At 38.7% G+C, this 23,676-nt stretch overlaps 1 protein-coding gene across 3 annotated transcripts in view; it reads right to left on the bottom strand.

Annotated features, from left to right (window-relative positions):
• KLHL32 (kelch like family member 32) overlaps nucleotides 1-16,964 on the bottom strand; it is a 277,053-nt gene extending 260,089 nt beyond the window's left edge. For 2 of the 3 annotated variants that reach the window (XR_013176298.1, XM_077162445.1), the window contains exon 1: nucleotides 16,674-16,963. The gene's annotated coding sequence lies outside the window, so the exon portion shown is untranslated. Of the gene's footprint in view, nucleotides 1-16,673 lie in introns of all 3 variants that reach the window. The other variant, XM_077162441.1, reaches the window with a different exon arrangement.
• Between the last annotated feature and the right edge of the window lie 6,712 nt (nucleotides 16,965-23,676).

The raw sequence follows: 23,676 nt of genomic DNA, 5'->3' as shown, positions 1-23,676 counted from the left end.
TATCTAATTTATCAGAAACTCTTTTCTCATTTTTGAAAATCAAGGTATCTGTCCATACCAACTGAATTCATGTAAAATATCATTATATGTTCCTTCCATGGAAAAGAAAGTTATGCACCAGACATTGGATGTTAAAAATACAGAGAAGGAAATTATACACTAGACACTGGATGTTAAAAATGCAGACACACCATAATAGTTAATGGGTGCTTACTGTGTACCAGACTCTGCACAGAAAGCATAATATTTGGTCCAGCCCTTGCCCTTAGGCTCAGTCTTAAAGAATCACTTCCACACTCTACGGATTCTCCTGTATGTCCACAATCACTCTCTCTTAGTCTCCTCCACTGACTTTCTTTCTCTGCTCCTCCTCCCAGCTACCGCCAATGCCATCCTCTTGCTGCACTGCATCATGGGACCTTATTTCTTTCCCCTGCTTGCATCATCCCTTCAGCTACAATCATTAGCTCACGCATAGCAGGCATCACTGGCATTATTTTTTCAACCCACATTTCCAACTGAGTTATCTGACAGAGCCTCCCTTCTTTCAGTAGCGAAAGGGATCTTTGTTTAATATGACCCGACCAGCCATCAAGGCCCAGCACTAATTTCGCTTCCACACGGGGACTTATTCGATCTCCACAATCAGAATATTTTTTAAAAGTTTTTCTGTATCTGTGCTTCTATGGAACATTATATCTGAATTGTAGTATTTAACAGGTAACTGCCTCTAAGTCACAATTAAGTACATGTCTGTATCCTCCATTAGATAACAGGAAGAGTAGAAAAGATGTGAATTGTAAGGTGAGAGGAGGAGCTGATTTTATTTTTTTCATTGGTCCATTTTTTTTTTAAGCTCACATAATCTTGGGTTCTTCATCTGTGTAATGAAAATAAGATGTCCACTTTAATAGGGATATTGTGAAGACAGTATAGAAAGTAGCTCACTGAAGGGGCTCAAAAAGTGAAACATGCAAGGAGAGCAGTGTTTGTTTGCTATGATCCTTGAGGACAGAGAAAAGACCTACACAGCATCCATCCAGGACACTGTTACATTAGTAATACCTGCATGGATCTTTGCCAGGGGTACAAATTGAAAACAGAAATGCATTTATTTACAATTAAAGCATTCTTCCAGAGGGTGACTTTAGAATAAGAGGGCCATCAGAACCCACTCTTCAAAGTCTTGACTTTTTTTTTTGTTTAACTATACCTTTCCTGATCCACAGTGTAAACAGTGTAAACCATGTCTCCTTCAGTGGCGTCCACAGACATCTCTAAAGCTTTAGTACAGTTCAGCAAAATAAAATGGCCACCTGCATTGGACACTGCCAGGAGGGATCCCTTTCTGAGAAATGATTTTCCAGAACACAAAAATAATTGACCTTCAGGGGCTTTCGAGAAAATGGAATATTGGAATGCACCCTACAAGACTGCAAAAAAAGCAACATCTGCTGATACATCAGTATCAGAACAGACACACACACCATTTTAATCGATGTATATCTGCTCCCCACTTCGTAAGACCTCCCCCCCATGAAAATGGAAACCTAACAGCAGCCGATTTCCTCACTTGCTTCTGCATTTGCCCTATATAAGCTTCGCCTTTTCCCCCCTGGTGAAGCTTCCTTCCATGTGTGGTCTGGATGCCACCCAACTCATGAACTGTAAATTGCTCAAATAAACTACCATAAGTAATAACTTGTCTAATATTTTTTTAACAGTAAAACATGAGAAAGTGGCAGCTTCTGAAAAGGAATTTGCTTCATTACAGGATGTTGTTACCAAGGAGTAAACAGTATTTCCCAGGTCAGAGTGCTGGAATTCCACGTTCCTTTGAGTTCTCACTTATGTTTTCGTTCCCTTGGAATCTAGCAGTATTCTGTGGTGGGTTTTAATTAATTACCTAAAACTCCAATAAGAAGTTTTCACTGAAAGGCTGAGATACTCATTTTTCTTACCAACTATTCTACCTCTTCCTACAATGACAGGTGTTCAACTGGCTTTTTCTATACTTTTTCTATCTATGCCAGGAAAAAGTTAAGCCAGGAATATAAGAAATTTTAAACTATAAATGCTTTTGCTTCACTAGATTTATAAATTCCTATTTTGGAGCACTTATGCTTTTATTTTTTCTGTGGTATGAAAGAGAAACTTAGGAAGCCTCATAAAAACACTCGGACCTGTTCATTAAAGAAAGCATGTGGAACATTTTAAAAGAGGTTTTAATATCAAAATCAGAAATTCTTGACCACTGTTGTAATGATGGACATATGTATTCACACCTGGATTTTATTAGAAACTAGTAGCTTGGAATAGGATGAGATCTCAGTTATGGATTGGAAACTGGCAGGCTACAAGGAGCCATAGATACATTTTAATGTGGTTCTTACGATTTTTAAAAGCTAAGGACTTTTCACATTAAAAAGTCTGTAATTTTTCTTGAAAAACTGGAATGCTCTGGGGCACTGGGCAGCAATAATCAGCTTCAGCGAAGTCAGACAAGTGGAACTTGCTTTATGCTTCTCTTTTGCAGAGACCACAATCCCCACCCCTCTCCCCAGTACATCTCCCAGGCCTGCATCACTCCTTTACCTTACTTGTCAAGACCCCTTGCATTCATCTAAAATGCACACGCAGGATTTATTTTTAAGTCAAAGAGCCTGGACTCAAATGGTGCTTTCCCCTTCACTAGCTCTGTGACCTTAGCAAGTGCTTTAACCTCTGAGCCTTGAGTCCCACAGCTTTGAACTAAAGATAACTCATTGACCTCACATGGTTGCAAGGAGGATTAAAACTGAAGTGTACGGAAAGTGCCTTGTAAACTGTAATATAGACATTTGTCATCATTACTCATTTACCAACATCATCAGTTACATAAATCACCTCTATCTTCCTCAATCATTATTTGGCTTCCTTGTTCCTCATATTATACTGTGTAAGACACAGTTTAAGATCCAAATGAAAATAACTTGGTGTATTTCCTTGCCTCATTGAATAATAGATCGTAAAGAAGAACAAATATCAGAGGAAAATAAAATAAATTATTGAATGCCAGTGGATCTTTATTAGGTCATTTCTGTGTGTGATGAAGGGATTAAAATAGTGCAAATGTAATTACACTACATTGATCCCTTCAAGTGCTGTGCTATAATCTCCCCCACTAGGCATCTGAGGTTTCAAGACAAAAAACGATAACCCTGGCATTAAGGGCTTCTGTGAAAAAGAAGCATTGATTTCTTTTGTGAGCCTGTAAATGCTCCAATAAAGTCTCCATCTAATCCATCAGAAAAAAGCAAGTGAGTCCACAAAGCTTTTCTGTGCCTCTTTCCTTTGTATACTTCAATATGAGTGCTAAGAGTTTGGAATCTATACTATTAAACAACGACACAAATTTATATTTATATCTATTTACATAAATAGACATATCTCCAAAAATCAATAAAAGATTTGAAGGAAACAGAATCTTCTCAGAAATGGGGGGCAGTGGTGCAGAAAAATGCACTTAAATAATGATGCAGAGGATATAGAAATGTCAGCCAAAAATTTGTGTGTCGTGAATTTCATCTTGTTACTTTAGGAATTCACTAATATATTTTCCTGCTCTGGTCAATTTACCAAAAAAGATCATGCTTGTACAGGGAAACACAATAAATCTTCTGCTTTTAATGTTAAAACAGTGATACCTGAATGAACTGCAAAATACAAAGTGGAAATAGAGGAAAAGAAGAGATTTAAATTAGAATCACTTTTTGTATCAGATCACCAAAATGGGAATGATAAATGATTCAAGATACAATCCGCTAAAAATTCATTTGACCATTCATTTGACCAATCCTTTTTTAGTATACCATATCATAAAATTACCCCTTTTCTTAATTTTGAATGAAACTATCACCTGAATATAGATGAACAAATGTTAAATTACCACAAGGTCCTCAGTGTATATTTTATTTTAAAAATCAAAATAAATAACATCACTTAAGACACCAGTTCTACAGAGGGGTATAGGAACAGAATACATGAATGCTATTGAAGTCGTTAGTTTCAAATCAAATATGACTGTTATATATTTAGAATATTAAATTTTAACTACATGGTAACCACAAGGAAAATATATGGAAAATATATCCTGATAGATATGTCAAGATACTCAATGCAAAAAACAAACAAACAAACAAACAAATATTTGTTTAGTAGGCAAATGAAATGAATGTAGGCATACACAGAAGAACTGGGAGACAAAAAAGTCATGACTTACAAAGACTGTAGGAAAATGGCAGAAGAAAGTCCTGCATTATCAGTAGTGACCTTAAATGTAAATGGATTAAACTCTCTGGTCCAAAGACAAAGATTGGCAGAATGATTAGAAGAGCATGATCCAACTATAAGCTGTCTACAAGAGACCCACCTGAAATTCAAAGACATAAATCAATTTAAAATGAAAGGATGGAATAAAATATATCATGCAAGTAGTAAACAAAAGACAGAGTAGCTATACTAATATCAGATAAAATACACTTAAAGTCAAAAAGAGTTATGAGGGACAAAGACAGTCATTATATAATGACAAAGGGATCAATTCAACAAGAAGGTGTAACAATTATATATATATATATATATTAAATATATATTTTTATTATATGACATTATATACAATATTACATTGTCTTAGTTAACTGCCCCCAAATGCAAGTCTTAAAATTAGGTAGAGTCCAATACTAGTGATCAATAAGAGGCAAGGGGTATGGGATGTTCGGGGTTTTCTCTTTTCTTTTTATATCTTTTTTGGGAGTAATGCAAATATTCTAAAAATGGCCATGATGATAAACACACAACTGTATGATGATACTACGAAACATTCATTGTCAACTTTGGATGGATTGTATGGTGTGTGAATTTATCTTAATAAAATTACATTAAAAAACTGAAGTGGAAGAACACTCCATTTTTGAGGACAACAGCATCCTCATACCAAAGCCAAATAAAGAAAACTATGTACCATTATCTCTTAATGTCATAGATATAAAAATTCTGAATGAAACACTAGCAAACTGAATTTCACAGCAGATAAAAAGAATTATATAAAGGGTCAAGTGAGATTTATTCCAAGCACACAAGAGTGGTCAATATAAGAAAATCAATTAATGTAATACACACTTAACAGAAGAAAAGAAAAAAACCACACAATCATCTTAATTGATACAGAAATGGCATTTGACAAAATCCAACAACCTTCTTGATAAAAGCACTCAGAAAACTAGACACTTCCTCAACATGAAAAGGGGCACATAGGAAAAATCCACAGTTAACATTATACTTAACATTGAAATACTGAAAGCTTTACCTCTAAGATGAAGAACAAAACAAGGATGCCCATTTCACCACTGTTATTATACATTGTATTGGACAGCTATTCCAACTGCCCCTCTGGACTCCTTCCCTCTCAACTTAAATGAGATAGCCAGAAAGTTCTATGCCTCATCAGGCAGGGCCTACACTCTCTGGTAAGCAGGAAACAGCTAAAGAAAACAGTCTCTGTCCCTCAGCAACCCTCAAGATTAAGGAGCAAAAACTCTGTGAAGTGGAATTTGAGGCAGGCTAGAATAGAGAGAGAAGGGAGAGATAAAAACCAGGAAGGAGCACTTAAACAAGGATGGTTCATCAAGCACAGGAGGGGTGGTGTCCTAAACAGAAAACCTGCCTGGGTCTGTCTACTTACAGGAAACACCCAGCAGCAGCCAAGGTACCTAGAGCCAAACGACCCTCACCTGAGTGAGTCATCTATAGAGAAAGGTGGAGCCAACCGACCCACCCAAACACACTATCTACCACCAGGCACTGCCCTGGAGAAAAGTGGATGGGTATGAGAAAGAGCCCTGAACAAAGAAGGGAGAAGGGGAGTGAGTAAAGCTAATCTATAAGCAAAGGGTCCCACATTGCCTACTGCCTCTCGCCTTTCTCACCTCTGTCTTTGCAATGAATGCCCTCATGTCCTCTTACAAGTGTTCTCAATAAATTTTCTATCTGCTTAAAAAAAATGTACTGGAAATTCAAGAGAGAGAGAGAGAGAGAGCACGCGCATCCAAATTGGAAAGGAAAAAGTAAAATGTAGCCTATTTGCAGATGACATGATCCTATATAAAGGAAATCCTGAAAAATCAATAACAAAGCTCCTACAGCTAACAAATGAATTCAGCAAAGTGGTGGGGTACAAGATCAACACACAAAGATCAGTAGTGTTTCTATACACTAGCAATGAACAAATGGAAGACACAAATCAAGAAAAAAATTCCATTTAAAATAGCAAACTAAAAGAAAAAAAATATCTAACCAAGGATGGATAAGACTTCTACACAGAAAACCATAAAGCATTGCTAAAATAAATCAACCCCCCCCCCAAAATGATAGAATATTCTGTGCTTATGGATTGGAAGACTAAATATTGTTTAGATATCATTTACCCAAAGCAATTTACAGATTCAATGCAATACCAATAAAAATTCAAACAACCCGCTTTGCAATGGAAAAGCAAATCCCCAAATGTACGTAGAAGAAGACTTTCGGGGAAGATGGCAGAGTAGGGAGCTCCAGTCCTCCCACGAAAACAACTATTAAACAAGCAAAAAAGGTCTGAAACAACTATTTTGAAACTTGAGAAGGCAGAATGACACTGTACAGCATCTAGGGAAAAACGGGAGGAAATGCAGATAAATTACAGTAAAGAACTGTTAATTGCTCTAGCATGCAGCAGCTACCAGCATCCATCCCACACTCTCACAGCAGGCTGCTGTGAGTCCCAGTCCCTGGCAAGCTGCTGATGACAGAAAGGGGTTTAAAAATCCTCTTCTCCAAGAACGTGGGTAGGCATAGCCAATCGCTGATTTCAGCTTTTTTGATTAGTAAATTTGAATCATTTGCTGAGTCTCAGCTCTGAGGGCAGCTATTGTTTCAACCTACCCAGGAAAAGGCAGTAGAAGTCATTGCTTCAGCCCTTTCCAGGAAGAGGCCGTGCAGATTTAAAGACACAATGCTTCCTCTGGGCTGCAGGGAACAGTTAGCTGAAAGGCTGCATTTCCTGGGGAGGGCAGGAAAGCTCACTTTTGAGGACCCATCAGAGAAGCTCTTGGAGCCTTTCCTAATCCATTCCCCGAGGGCATTTAGGAGCCAGCCTGAGTCCCCTTCATGTGTCCTTGACCATGTTTTGGCTGAAAAGGACTGAATTGGGAAGGTCCTCTTCCTGTGTCCTCCACCCAGAATTGGACCTCCAGGCAAAAGAGGATTGAGACAGCAAAAGGACTGTAAAAAACTACAGAGGTGGACAGGCTGGGACAAAGGCCTGTGGGTTTCAAACACCAGGTAGACAGAGGAATGTCTCCTGGGAAACAGAGGGGACAACCAAACTCCTATAAACTGGGGAACAACAAAACAAAACAAAAGCCTAGAACAAGACAGAGGTACAGATCCTTGCACACCACATTTGCCTTGGGCAGACCTTCCTGATAAGAGGGCTAAAACTCAAGAAAATCTCTATCTCATCACCAACTGGTTACAAAACTAAGAAATAGACATCCCAGGGAGTAAGTTCCAGAGTTAACATTTTAAATTATTAAAATGTGCAGTGTGCAACAAAAGTGTACAAGACAAACAGGAATGAAGGCCCATTCAAAGGAAGAGGATAAGAACACAGATCAATGAAGAAGACAAGAATGTGGACGTAACATCAAACAAAGCCTTTAAAAAAAAAACGATCTTAGAAATGGTCAAAGAGATGAAGGAAAGTATAGAGAAAGAACTAAAGAATACTAAGAAAACAATGAATGCACAATATGAGTGTTAAAGTAAAAAGAAAGAAATTTTTAAAAGGTATCAAACAGAACTACTGAAGTTGAAGACCAAAATAACAAAAATGAAAAATATCCAGGAGGGTTTCAAGAGGAGATTGGAGCTGGCAGAAGAAAGAATTAGTGAACTTGAAGACAAGATACTTGAAATGAATCAGGCTGAGGAGAAGAAAGAAAGCGGACATATTAAAAGTGAAAATAGCTTAAGACAATTATGGGATGCCATCAAGCACACGCAAATATATGCATAATAAGAGTGCCAGAAGGAGAAGGAGAGAAAGAGGCAGAAATAGTCTAATAAATAATGGCAGAAAACTTCCCAAGCTTAGCAAAAGTTTGGATATGAATAGGCATATCCAAGAAACTCAGAGAACATCAAACAGGAAAAACATGAAGAAAAATATACCCCTTCATATATAGATTACACTGTGAAATGCAAAGGACAAGGAGAGAGTTCTGAAAGCTGTAAGAGAAAAGCAACATATTATACACAAGAAGTCCCAATTAAATTGAGCATCGATTTCTCATCAGAAACCATAAAGGCAAGAAGGTAGTGGGTTGAAATACTTAAAGTACCAAAAGGAAACAACTAGCAGCCAAGAATTTTATATCTGGCAAGACTCTACTTCAAAAACGAGGGAAAAGATGAAGACTTTCTCAGATAAACAGAGGCTGGAGGAGTTCATCACCACTAGACCCGCACTACAAGCATGCTAAAGGGAGTTCTTCAGATTAAAAGGAAAGGATATTAGACAATGGTTCAAAGCAGCATAAAGAAGTAAAGACCTGTGGTAAAGGTAATTATTTGGGCAGTTGTAAATGTCAGTATTATTGTATTGTTTGGAATATAACTGCACTTCTTACTTCCTACAGGTGCTAAAATGCCAATGCATAAAAAATAATGATAAATCTCGGTTATTGGACTTATGGTGTACAAAGATATAAGTGGCAACAAGTACAAAAAATGGTGGGGGGATTGTGCATGCTATTGAAGCTGAATTGGTATCAAAACAAATATGATTGTTACATTTAGGATGCTAAAATTCAATCCCATGGAAACAATAAGGAAAAGAGATGAAAAACATATCCAGGTGGAAATGAGAAGGCACTCAATATGGTACAACACAAAAAGCAAGTGAATGTAAAAGTAAGGCTTTAACAGAAGTAAGAGACAAAAAAGTTATGGCTTATAAAGACTAAATAGCAAAATGGCAGAAGAAACTCTAGTATTACCAGTAATGACTTTAACTATAAATGGATTACACCCTCCACTCAAAGTCAGAGATTGGCAGAATAGGCAAGAAAGCATAACTCAACTATATGCTATCTGAAAGAAACTCACCTTAAAGTCAAAGATACAAATAGGCTGAGAGTGAAAGGATGAAAAAAAAATACACCATGCAAGTAATAACTAAAAAATAGCTGGGGTGTCTATACTAATACAAGATGAAACACACTTTAAGTCATAAACAGCTATGAGGAAAAAAGATGGTCATTATATACCGATAAAAGGGGCAACTCAAAAAGAAGGTGTAACAATTATAAATATATATGCACCTAATAGCAGAGCCCCAAAATATACAAGGCAAGTATAACAGATTTGAAAGGAGAAATTGATAGTTCTATGTTAATGGCAGGAGACTTTAAACCACCATTCTCAATAATGGATAGAGCATCTAGTACTAAGACCAGTAAGTACAGGACTTGATACACAAAACCAATTAGACCTAATAGACATATATAGAACACTGCACCCAACAAAAACAGAATACACGTTCTTCTCAAGTGCACATAGATCATTCTCCAGGATAGACCATGTTTGGTCACAAAACAAGTCTCAATAAATTAAAAAAAAACATTAAAATCATGGACTGGGATGTACTCAAGGTTAAGATGTCAATTCTACCTGAATTGATGTCAATTCTACCTAAATTGATGTATAGATTCAATGCAATACCAATTAAAATCCCAAAAATTACTTTGCAGAAATAGAAAAACCAATAATCAAATTTATTTGGAAGGGCAGGGTGCTCCAAATCGTTAAAAATATCTTGAGGAAGAAAAATGAAGTGAGATGTCTCATACTGCCTGACTTTTAAAGTATATCACAAAGCTACATGGTCTAAATAGTTCAGTACTGGCATAAAGATAGATACACTGACCAATGGAATCTAATTGAGTGTTCAGATAAAGACCCTCTCATTTATAGACAACTGATCTTTGATAAGGTAGTCAAGCCAACACACCTGGAATACACTAGCTCTTCAATAAATGGTGTTGGAGAACTGGCTATCCATATGCAAAAGAATGAAAGAGGATCCATATCTCATATACTATATAAAAATTTTACTCAAAATGGATCAAAGACATAAACATTAGAGCTAAGACCATAAAACTTTTAGGAAAAAAATGTGGGGAAAAATCTTATAAATCTTGTAATAGGAGGCAGTTTGCTAGACCTTATACTCAAAGCACAAGCATGGAAAAAAAGAAACAAAAAAATGCAAACTCCTCAAAATTAACCACTTTTGTGCATCAAAGAACTTTGTCAAGAAGATAAAAAGGCAGCCTACGCAATAGGAGACAATATTTGGAAACAAATATCAGATAAAGATTTAGTATCCAGAATATATAAAGAAATTTTCAACTCAACAACAGAAAGATAAACAACCCAATTAAAAAATGGGCAAAAGACATGAACAGACACTTCTCAGAAGAGGAAATACAAATGGCTAAAAGACACACGAAAAGATGCTCAACTTCACTGGGCTATTAGGGAAATGTAAATCAAAACCACAATGAGATATCATCTCACACCCACTAGAATGGCCGTTATGAAAAAAACAGAAAATGAAAAATGCTGGAGAGGATGTGGGGAAAGAGGCATACTTATGCATTGTTGGTGGGAATTTAAAATGTTACAACTGCTCCAGAAGGCAGTTCCTTAGGAAGCTAAGTATAGAATTGCCATGTGATCAAGCAATCCCATTACTAGGTATATATTCAGAGGACCTGAGGGCAAGGACACAAATGGACATTTGCACAGCAATGTTTATAGCAGCATTATTTACGACTGCCAAGAGATGGAAAAAGTCCAAATGTCCATCAACAGATGAGTGGCTAAACAAGCTGTGGTTTATACATATGATGGAATATTATACAGCTGTAAAACAGAATAAAGTCATGAAGCATGTAACAACGTGGGTGAACCTTGAGGACATTATGCTAAGCGAAACCATCAGAAGCAAAAGAATAAATACAGTATGGTCTCACTAATATGAAATAACATTAATAAGCGAACTTTGAGAGTTGAAGTTAAGAACATAGGTTATCAGGAGATAGAAATAGGGTAGAGATTGGGCATTTGGTGCTGAAGGAGTACAGAAGATGCAACAGGACTAATTGTGAAGATTCAGAAATGGATAGCACATACTACCTGATTGTAGCACAATAATGTAAGTACATTGAATGAAGCTGAATATGAGTACGATTGAGGGAGAAGTGCTGGGGGCACATATGAAACCAGGAGGAAAGATAGAGGATCAACTCTGAGATGGTATAATTTAGGAGGACCCAGAGTGGACAATGATGGTGATTAAACATACAAATAAAAAGTTTTTGCATGAGGGAGAACCTGGTCATTCCAAGAAACTTCAGGTATTTATGTGATACCTGAGACTCAGAGTTAGAGCTCTGAAGCCATGAAAGTCAGCATTACCCACACGGGAACTGTTTAAAAAGTTGAAAGAGGGATCAGACTTCAACTAGAGATATGAATGAAGCTGATCTGGATAGGACTAAGGTAGATTAGAAAACAGGGTAAAGGATGATATCATCCATATTTTAGCACTTCAAATTCTGTGTGAGACCAAAGGGAGAGATGTTTATTTGGTGCAAAATTTATATTTTGGGTAGCAGATTACCTAATTTAATTTGTACAGTCAGTTTAATTGAACACCATGGGTACATGGAATCTTGAATAGAGCGTGAGGTTTTGTTGGTTTGTGCAGGTTAGTATGATGCCCCAATATATTCCAGAGTAATTTGGGCAGTGAATAAAGAAGCATTTGCAAAGTTCCCTTGGGGCACTGGGGGGCAAGGTGGAAATAATCAATTTCCCCATTTGGAGAATTTCTGATATTCTTGCAAGCAGTGAGGACAACCAGAGCAATGGGCCAAGTCCTCAATCTTGAGGTTTGCCCCTATGAAACTTATCCCTGCAAAGGATAGGCTAAGCCTCTTCAAAATTAGGCCTAAGAGTAACCCCAGAGAATCTCTTTCATTGTTCAGCTGTGGCCTCACTCTCACTCTCTAAGCCAATCAGCAGGTGAACTCACTGCCCTCCTACACGGGACATGACTCTCAGAGGTGTAAACCTCCCTGACAACCTGGGACAGAACTCTGGGGATGGCTGGGACCCTACATCAAGGGATTGAGGAAGCCTTCTTGACCAAAAGGGGGAAGAGATCTCTACATGCTTACATTAAAAAAGAAAAAAAGACTTTAAATTTTAAAAAAAATCTAACCTCAGCCTAGAAGAACTAGAACAAGAAGAACAAACTAAAATCAAAATGAGTAGAAGGAAGGAACTAACAAAGATCAGAGTGGAGACAAACAAAATAGACAAAAATAGAGAAAAGCAATAAAACCAAAAGTTGGTTCTTTGAAAAGATCAATAAACTCAATTAACCATTAACTACACTGATAAAGAAAAAAAAAGAGAAGATACAAAAAATGGATATCAGAAATGAAAATGTGGGCATTACAATCAACCCCACTGAAATAGAAATCACCATAAGAGGATACAATGAACAACTGTATGACAATAAATTAGATAACCTAGATGAAATGGACACATTCTTAGAAACACGAAAACTACCAACATTGACTTAAAAAAAGAAATAGAAGATCGCAACAATCCAATTACTAGTAAAGAGATTGAATCATGAATTTAAAACATCCCAACAACAACAACAACAAAAAGCCCTAAACCAGATGGCTTCACAGAGGAACTTTTACAAAACATTCCAAGAAGACTAAGTCACATTTCTGCTCAAACTTTTCCCAAAAAAAACGAAAAGGAGGGAACACTTCCTAACTCATTCCATGAGGCCAACAACACACTATTCCAAAGCCAGATAAAGATATCACAAGAAAAGAAGACTACCGACCAGCATCTCTTATGAACATATATGCAACAATCCTCAACAAAACACTTGCAACCCAAATCCGACAGCATATTAAAAGAATTATATACCACGATCAAATGGGAATTATTCCTAGGATGCTAGGTTGGTTCAACATAAGAAAATCAATTGCTGCAATTACACCACGTGCTGGTTTGAAACTGTTGTGTACCCCAGAAAAGCCATGTTCTTTAATCCTCATTCAATATTGTTTATGGTGGGACCTTCTGATTAGGTTGTTCCCATGGAGATGTGACCCTCCCAATAGTGGGTGGGACTTTTGGGTTAGGGGATATTCATGGAGATGTGTCTCCACCCGTTCAAGGTGGAGTTGCTTACTGGAGTCTTTTAAGTAGGAATCATTTTGGAAAAAGCTTCAGAACCCACACAGCCAGAGACCTTTGGAGATGCAGAAGGAAAATGCCCCTGGGAAAGCCATTCTGATATGAGAAGCCAGGAGAGAAAGCTAGCAGATGTACCATGTGCCTTCCCAGCTGACAGAGAAACCCCAAATGTTATCAGTCCTTTCTTGAGTTGAGGTAGCTGTCTCTGGATGCCATAGTTTGGACATTTTTAAGGCATTAGAACTGTAAACTTGCAATTTAATAAATTCCCTTTTCAAAAGCCATTCCATTTCTGGTATATTGCACTCCAGCAGCTTTAGCAAACCAAAACACACCGCATTAACACAATGAAGGAAAAAACCAAGTGATCATCTCAACTGATATGGAAGAGGCATTTGACACTATGCAGCACCCTTTCTGATTAAAACACTAGGAACAGAAGGAAACTTCTTCAGCATGATCAAAGGCATATATGAAAATCCTGCAGCTAATATCCTACTTAAGGGTGAAAGAGTAAAAGCTTTCCCTCTAAAAGAAGAAACAAGATAAGGATGCCCACTGTCACCACTGCTATTTAACATTGTACTGGAAGTTCTTCCCAGAACAATTAGTAAAGAAAAAGAAATAAAAGGCATCCAAACTGGAATGGAAGAACTACAACTTTCCCTATTTGGAGATGATATGAACCTATATACCAAAAAAAATCTGGAAAATCTACAACAAAGCTCCTAGAGTTATTAAATGAATTCAGCAAAGTGGTGGAGGACAAGATACACCCCAAAATGAGTAATCTACACACAAGCAAAAGAACCAGAAGACAAAATCAGGAAAAAAATTCATTCCAAAATGACAAGTAAAATAATCAAATATCTAGGAATAAATCTGACCAAGGATGGAAAGGACTTCTATACAGAAAACTACAAAACATTGCTAAAAGATAATAAAGAGGACCTAAATAAGTGGAAGAATATTCCATGTTCATGGATTGATGACTAAATATCATTAAGATATGAATACTACCCAAGGCAATCATAGATTCAATGCAATCCCAATCAAAATTCAACAGCCCTCTTTGCAGAAATGGAAAGCCAATCATCAAATTTATATGGAAAGGTAAGTGGCCCCAGTTATCTTAAGCCATTTTAAAAAGGTGAATGAAATTGGAGGACTCACAGTTCCTGATCTCAACTTATTACAAAGCCACAGTAATCAAAACAGCATGGTACTGGCACAAGGACAGACATATAGACAAACAGAATAGAATTCCATTTGCTCAGAAATCAACCCTCCCAATTATGGCCAAATGATTTTTTACAAGGTGGCAAAGACCACTCAATAGGGAAAGAATAGCTTTTTCAACAAATGGTACTGGAAAAACTGGATTTTCAGAAAAGAAAAAAAAAAAAGAGGACCTTACCTCATACTATATTCAAATATCAACTCAAATTGGATCACAAACCAAACTATAAGCCAAAGCTATAGAATAATACCTCAAAATTCTAGATGAGAATGTAGAGAAGCATCTTCAAGACCTCATATTAGGCAATAGCTCCTTAGAGTCTACACCCAAAGCACGAGCAACAAAAGAAAAAATATACATAAATGGGACCTCATCAAAATTACAAACTTTTGTTCCTCAAAGGACTTTATCATGCAAGTAAAATGACAACCTACACAATTGGAAAAAATATTTGGACACCCATATCCAAATAAAGGAATTATATAGAGTCCATATATGTGAATCTTTCAACTTAATAACAAAAAGAAAAACAACCCAATTATAAAATGAACAAAATACTTGAACAGACACCTAGCCAAAGAAGACATACAAATGGCCAGAAAGCACATGAAAAGATGTGCAACATCATTAGCCATCAGGAAAACGCCAATCAAAACCACAAGATACCACTTCATACCCATTAGAATGGCTGCTATTAAAAACAAACAGAAAACAGACAATAACAAGTGTTGGGGAGGATGTGGAGAAATTGGAACTCTCATTCATTGCTGGTGGAAATGTAAAATGGTGCAGCCACCCTGGAGGAAGACAGCTTGGCAGTTCCTCAGAAAGTTAAGTATACAATATTTTTTGTTTTTATTTTTTTAGATGCATGGTATGAGAATCGAACCCGGAATGGAAGGTGAGCATTCTACCACTGAACCACAGTGCACCCAGAAAATTAAGTATGGAACTACCAAACAACCGAGCAATCCCACTATTAGGTATATATAAACAAAAGAATAAAAAAACAGGGACATTTGCACACCGATGTTCACAGTGGCATTATTCACAATTGTCGAAAGATGGAAGCAACCCAAGTGTCAATCAACCTATGAATGGATAATCAAAATTTGGTATATACACACAATACAATATTATTCAGACCTAAAATCAATGAAGTTCTTATACATGAGACAACATGGTGAACTTTAAAGACATCATGTTGAGCGAAATAAGACAAACACAAAGGACAAATATTATATGCTCTCACGGGTATGAAATAATTAGAATAACTAAACCCATAGCGTCAGAATCTAGAATACAGGTTACCAGGGGATGAGGTGGGGACAGGGAATAGTGAAGTAAAGGCTTACTGTATACAGATTTTCTATTTGGGCTGATGGAAAAGTTTTGGTAATGGGTGGTGGTGATGGTAGCATAACTTATGAACTTAACAGCACTGAATATAAATTAGAATGTGGTTAAAAGGCAAAATTTTAGGTTATATATACAGTACTGGAATAAAAAATAAAAATAAAAAATCCATGGAACTAAACAAGACAAACTGTGAACCCAGAGGTAAACCAGGGACTAGAGTTAATTGTATAATTATAAAAATGTGCTTTCATCAATTGTGACAAATACATCACACCAATGCATGGTGTTAATAATAAGGTGGTATACAGGAATCCTGTATTTTATGCATGATTGTTCCGTAAACCACAACTTCTCTAAATAATAATAACAAATAAATGGGGGGGGGGGGGATTTCTTTCAGTAGATGTCCCAGGGCTGATGTTTAAGCAAGTCTCCTTGGCAACCAAGGAGCAGGGTACATCTTGGGCTCGGAGGAAAGGGAGAAGGGGTGGGGGCGCAACTCCAGGATTGCTGGTAGAATAAGTAATCCCAGTAGTAACTGCTCCTGCTAGACAATGCTGGTAAAGACTGCATGGGCTGCATGCCCTGAATTTTCAATTCCGGGTCTGGCCCCCACTGGCGCACCAGCAACCTCCCACCCTCTCCCTCCGATCTGCAGTAACTAAACCCGAACAGGTTACAAGGAGAGAGACTGGCTTACCCGATCGGGTGAGCGGTCTCCTGGGTTAGATACACGAGGCGGCAACACAGGCACCGGGCTCTCCCCGATGCACAATGGCACTGTTTTGCCCCACGATGCTGAGCTTAAGAGACACCGCAGTGGCTTCGCTCTGTCGGTTTGGGGATGCAGTTGTGCAGAGCGAGCGCGCTAGCGCGTGTGTATGTAAGTGCCTGCGCGATCCCGGACTCTCCCCCGGGGAAATTGTTTTCCTAGTAAATAAAAAGCACTAGGCTGCGCTGCAGGTGGCGCGTCCGGCTCGCTCTGCTCCAGGCGGCCGCGACAGCCTGGAAACGCACCTTGTCAGCCCCTGGGGCGGGCTCGGTTGGCGAGGCGGCTCCGCCCCCTCCCGCCTCCCGCAGCCGGAGAGCACCTCCCTCCCTCACCCCCCACCCCCCCACCCGTCCCCTCCTCCCGCGGGCGAGCCAGCGCGCACGCCCCCCTTCCCCGCCAAACTCCGCTTCCGGCGAGGCCTTGTACACGCCTGCCCCCACCCCCGCCAGCGAGCTAAGCGCAGTCCCTCTCCCCAGCTTGCCGGCGGGAAAGCGAGCGAGCACGCTCCTTCCCCCAGCCCTCCCCGCGACGAGCCGAACGCCGGTCCTCCTCTCCTTCACCCAGCCCGCGAGTTAGCGAGTCCCGCCCCCCGCCCTTCTCTGCACTCGCCGCCGCCAGCGAGCCAGCGCGCGCACCCGCTCTCCCCGGAAGTCTCCCTCCTCCGCGCCGTCCCCCGTCTCGCCCTCTGGCACCTGCGCCCCGGGGCCGGTGGGTTACACGCAGCTTGCAGCATGGCTGCGGCCCGTTCCGCGACGGATGAGACCGGGTGACCTAGCCTGCTCGCCACACATTCCTTTTCCAGGACTGGCAAGCAATCTGCGTGAACCGACGCCCGGACCCCAGCCTGGTGTGCAAGGGAGCACTAGCCCTCTGCTTCCCTCACCCTGTCTCGACCAACTTGTAAAGTTCAAGTTGTCTCTCATTCCTAGCGGCTCCTTTGCAAGACCTGCGGTGGCCCTCCGTAGGCTAATACACTTTATATCACTGTCAAGAAAGGATTCATGGTAACTTTAGGAAATGATGGGGACCAAATCTCTTCAAATCCTCCGGAATGGACTGAGGCCCTGAACCTGAGAAATAAAAAAGGGCATTTGCTAGCAGCTAACTCAGCACTAAAACTACAAACAGACGACGATCCCAAAACATCACTGTTAAGTTCCAGGGCCTGGCACACTCTTGTACCATTTAGGAGTCTTGGAGGTTCATGCCAGTCCTATTAAAACACGCTGAGAAAATGCAAGCTTAAGCACAGTGGGTGATTTTAATAGGTAAATATTCCACCTTTGAGGTGTAAACCTTGTCAGCAGTGAAGTTAAGCCACCAAATAACAGTAGACTTAACTCTTCAATTGGAGTAAGCTGTGTTTTATAGTAGCTTAGCATTTAACTGCTGACAAGATGGAATTTCACAGAACGTTAAATCTCATCTCCTGCAGGTTTGTGTTCTTCCAAACACTTGGGCTAGGAACAGTGCCCTGAATATTCTGAGGTGTTCTAAACATTATTGTGAGTCTCAAATCTATGGTTCAGCAATTGTTTTCAAACTCAGGATTTCTGAGCCGTTTGTTTGCTCCTCCTGGGGCCTGTCTGGTTTCCAGTGCTTCCTTCCCATCTTCTGGATATTTGGTCTTTAGGACACTGGGCCCTACTTATTTAGCTTCCTGGACAAGATAGTGCATGGGGAAGAATGGCAGATAACTGACTGCAAACATTAGGTGCATTTCATTCTGTAGAATTTTTCAAAAGCAACATGACACTTTTCATCGGGTGTTGTTTTATACTAGATCAAATGTCAAAGCATGTTTGAATCCAAAATGTTATCAGTGACTGTTGTTAATAAATAAAACACTCCTTTAAAATTCATAAGGTGTTTGTCACTGGAGTCACCGTGCTTAAAATTTTAATTTTGTATATTGAATAGATACCTGTTTGTTCAGAATAAATGGAAGCCACTTATTAGATAGAAAGGGCAAAGAATATAATTGTATTTACAGAACAAAAATAATCTGTACATCATCAATGCATCCTCTAAGTGACTATGGAAGGGTCTGGTACTGTGCAAGCTGGGTCTGTTTGGTTCATTGTATCCCCAGGTCCTAACACAATACTTGTCACATAGTAGGGGGCCAACAAATATTGGTGGCACACAGATGTTGATGAGTAAATGAGAAATTGTATATTGAATGCCTATTAAACTGTTTGGTCCATAGAGGGTAAATTTTTTCCCTAAATGACTCCTTAAGTACTGATTTTAAGTACTTTAAAAGAAGTCTTTTATCTCTGCAAAATAAGAAATTCAGTAGTTCATTAAAAAAAATCAAAACTCAACATACATATGTTTTCCAGTATACTTTGGTGCTAAAAGAGTGTGGGAAATTGAATCATGTACCCCAACTAAAGACCTGTTCTTAATCCGTGTTACCATGACCTTTTGAAGATGATATTATTAACGTGAGACCAAATTAAATCGGAGTGGGTCTTAAACCATATTACTGGAGGCCTTATAAAGGGAGAAAATTGGGATGCAGACAGTCAGAGAAAGCCACAGGAGGAAATCAAGGACGTAACTATGTGAAGGAAGCCAAGCTGCAAGTCAAGGAACCCCGAGGATTGCGGAAAGCCATCACCACATGCTTAACAGATTCAGAACGAAAATGTGGCCTTGCTGATACCTTAAGTTGAGACTTCAGTGAGCCAATAAATTCCTGTTGGTAAGCCATTCCATTGTGTGGTATTTGTCATAGCAGCCGTGGCAAACTAAGACGAGAACCAGATAGATTTTAGGCACTTTGCCTTTCTTAAGTACCATTATAAATGGTCTTTTTTCTTATTAAGACAATAGCTTAAAGCAATGCTTCCTAAAAGCTGTTCTTTGGAATACAAGTAATTTGCTCAACAAATTTTTTGAGCTCTTAGAACTGTTTTAGGCAATATAATCAGTATAGGGCGTTTCATCATCAATATGTAGACAGTATCCATTTTTCAATGTAGTGATGTTATGATGGATGATCTGAGAAAGAAAAATAAAAGTGTGGATCCTTTGGTTCCATGCCACAGGAAGCTACTCTACCCAACATAAGCAAAATAGAGTTTAGTAGCATATCAGGAGCTTTCAGAATTGATGGGAAGCCTAGATAACCAGGCTCAGAAGTAGGCTGGAAATAAAACAGCTCCAGAGGGCCCAGAGGCAGGGATAACAAGATAGTGTTGAGGCCAGAATATTATGGTCAGGTGTCTCCCACTATTGGGATGGGTGGACCCCAATCTCTTTTTCGGTGATACTCCCAATTCACATCCCTGCAAAAGAGCTTCCAGTTGTCCTAACTTAGGGAATTTGCTGTCCCCGACCAGGAAGAGGGTAGGACCTCTGATTACAGACCCACAAGATTTAGGAATAAAAAGTAAAACTTGGGCAGCCAGAAAATAACATATATTTACCACGAGGAATAGGGTTCTAGGGTCTAATGAATTGGGGAAACACTGCAAACTGGATCCCTATCACATTAATATATTAAAGACTGAGACCTTGCAGCAAAGAAACCACTTTCGCTTTCTTAAACAAACATATCATAGTGTTTAGTTTGAACACTTTTTAATCCCCTAGCTTACCTCTTAATGTGCTTTGGGAAATATCTTGAAAAACTAAGTTTCTGTAGCAGTTTCTCCATCTGTCATCAACTTGTCCATAGATCAAGGTATGTGAGCATTGCACAAATCTAGTAGTATCATAAAGCTTTTATAAAATTGTACTTTAATAGGTCTGTGGAAATCAGAGAGGTTTGGAAAAAAGCAAGTTGATCAATAGTTATAACATGATCTAGCATGCGTAAAAGTAGGAAGGAGCAAAAAAGGAAGGGAGAAGTGTATTAATGGGTATGTGTTTTTCCATTTTTCTGGCTCAGGAGGAAAGGGGTAAATTTCTAAACATGTCAGATTTTAAGCTAAAACTAATAAAAAATTTTAAAAAGAACTATGACATAGCTCCTTATTCAACTACAGAATTCCTGCGTTGCTGTCTCCCTCTCCTCCCCCCAGAGCAAATGAGGATGGGTCATTCTAAATCTAGTGTCACAGTTTTCTGTCAAAATAAATAAATAAAAATAAAAACAGATTTCTAATTTCTGTACTTTCAGAAAGAACAGTGTTCTGATATGCTAGCTGCAGGAATGCAATATACCAGAAATGGAATGGCTTTTAAAAAGGGGAATTTAATAAGTTTCTAATTTACAGTTCCAAGGCTGAGAAATTGTCCCAATTAAAACAAGTCTATAGAAATGTCCAATCAAAGGCTTCCATCCAGGGAGAGATACCTTGGTTCAGGAAGGACGATGAAGTTCGGGCACATGTGAGACGGCACATGGCGAACACAGTCAGGGCTTCTCTCTCAGCTGGAAGGGCACATGGCGAACACAGCATCATCTGCTAGCTTTCTCTCCTGGCTTCCAGTTTTATGAAGCTCCCTGGGAGGCATTTTCCTTCTTCATCTCCAAAGGTCATTGGCTCGTGGACTCTCTGCTTTGTGGCGCTATTCTCTCTGAATCTCCCATTCTCCAAAATATTTCCTCTTTTACAGGACTCCAGTAAACCAATCAAGACCCACCCAAATGGATCAGTTTCAACATACAGTTTCAAACATACGGTATGTGTGTTTTCACAGACCTATTAAAGTACAATTTTATAAAAGTTTTATGATAGCACTAGATTTGTGCAATGCTCCCACACCTTGATCTATGGACAAGTTGACAACAGATGGAGAAACTGCTACAAAAACTTACTGTTTTTCAAGATATTTTTCAAGATATGTCATCACTTAATCCAGTATAACAACCACTCTTGACTAAATCACATCATCCAGGGAGATGATCTGATTACAGTTTCAAACATACAGTATTGAATAGGGATTATTCTACCTTTATGAAATGGGATTTTGATTGAAACATGGCTTTTCTAGGGGGCATACATCCTTTTAAACCAGCACAAACAGATTGATATTAATTATGCCAAAACCAAAACTGAGTTTTAGATAATATTCTCCAGTTTCCAAGTGTGAAATACAAAATAACTGGCTAACACATCGATTTATTCAATTACCTGTGGGTATATATTGAGGCTAATGTATCCTATTCATCAGGTGCCAGTGTCACACACAATACTTGTGCCATTGGAAAACTTTTACAATTAAAACCGTGAAGTCTTAGATGTTTATATTTTCTCTGCCACATTTTCTGGTACCAAGCACTATTTTCCTTTGATTTCAGCTGAACAAAGAGTAGTCTAATTCAGCCTAATCACCTAGACACATAATGAATACTTACTAAATATTTTCCATACTGAACAGAAAATAGTCCCTGCCTGCAAGACAAAATATTGTAAGTGGGTACAAACAATGAGAGGGATCCTCAGTCATCATTGGGTAAAAGAAATTTAAAAATAAAACATATTTTTCATATATCAGGTTGTCAAAGATATAAAAAAAAAACCATAATCCCTAGTGTTAGAGAGAATATGGGTAAACAGGAATTTATGAAAATGTAAGTGACGCAAACATTTTGGAGGACAATTTGTCACTACTTACTTTTTTTTTTTTTAATGCACACACTTTTTGACCCAGCAACTCCATTTCTAGAAATTTAACAGGTTACCTCCAAAAAGGTGCAAAGACTGTGAAAGAATACTCATGATAGCTTAATAATATCAAAAAAAAGAGAGAAATAGAATGCATCCCTTCAGGACCAGTCGCATTATTAGAATACTAAGTAGCCATTAAAAAAAATAAAGTAGATTATTACACACCGATTTCAAAGATACGACACTAAGTGAAAAATAACAAAAGCAAGCTGATCAACAGTTATAACATGATCTAGTATGCATAAAACTAGGAGCAAAGGAAAAGGGAAGGTATATTAATGGATGTGTGTTTTCCATCTTTCTGGCTCAGGAGGAAAGGGGTAAACCTCAAATTGGTTGCATTCAGCATCACACACTCAGAGAACATGAGACCTTCCCTGGCACAACAATACCACCAAGCAGGGGGACACATGTGTGTCCTAGGCCATCAACACGGTCAGGATGGAAACTTCTCAGCACAGCTGGGCTCTTCCCTTCTGGTATCACAAGTTACACCATGTGTAATGCCAATGGAAAGAAAAGCTAATGCAACTCTAGCACAGGTGATAGATATATTGGGCTTAGATGAATGAAGATCTGGTGTTCTCAGGGGCTGTAGGTGACAGCGCTCAACAGTGGTGGAGGATGGGATTCTCTGGATGCTGACTCTGTTCCTGTCCAAGGATTCCTCTGGCCCAATCCCCTTGGCACGTGCCTCCGTGACTACCCACCTTGCCAAGCCCTCACTATCTTCCCATCATTCCAGTACTCCCCAGTTCACAGAAAGACTCCGTTCTTTCTTATCATGTTCTCACCCCAGACCGTTTCCAGGCAGGTGAGGCCCTGCTTTTCCTCTGATGCCTAGATCTTTGAAACTCAAAGGTCAAAAAGCAAATCTGGTTTGTCTGTTTTCCAACCTACTATCTTTAATGTCATGCTTCCACTGAGGCAAGTTTTGTAAAATGCCTCCTGGATTGAATAAGGGAACAGACCCAAGTACTAGGACACACAAAGAACTAAAAACACATCAGTTATAATTATAAATATTCTAAATAAGAAACTTCATTTTCTCTGGGAAAGGGAGTTAAGTGGACCTTTTATTTTTCATTTTATATCTTTCTGTACAGTTTTTTTATGATGCAAATAAATAAAATTTGTAATATTAAAACCTATTAATAAATTTAATATACCACTTTTTAGAGTTGTTTTAGTTTCCTTGGCTGCAAAAGCAAATACATTGCAATGGGTCAGCTTAAACAATGGGATTTTATTAGCTCATGGTTTTGAGGCTAAAACAAAGTCCAAATCAAGACATCATCAAAGCA

Source organism: Tamandua tetradactyla, chromosome 5 (assembly GCF_023851605.1).
Source record: "Tamandua tetradactyla isolate mTamTet1 chromosome 5, mTamTet1.pri, whole genome shotgun sequence".
Taxonomy (NCBI): Eukaryota; Metazoa; Chordata; class Mammalia; order Pilosa; family Myrmecophagidae; genus Tamandua; species Tamandua tetradactyla.
Note: the sequence above shows the minus strand (reverse complement) of the source record. Positions and strands in the feature narration are given on the sequence as shown.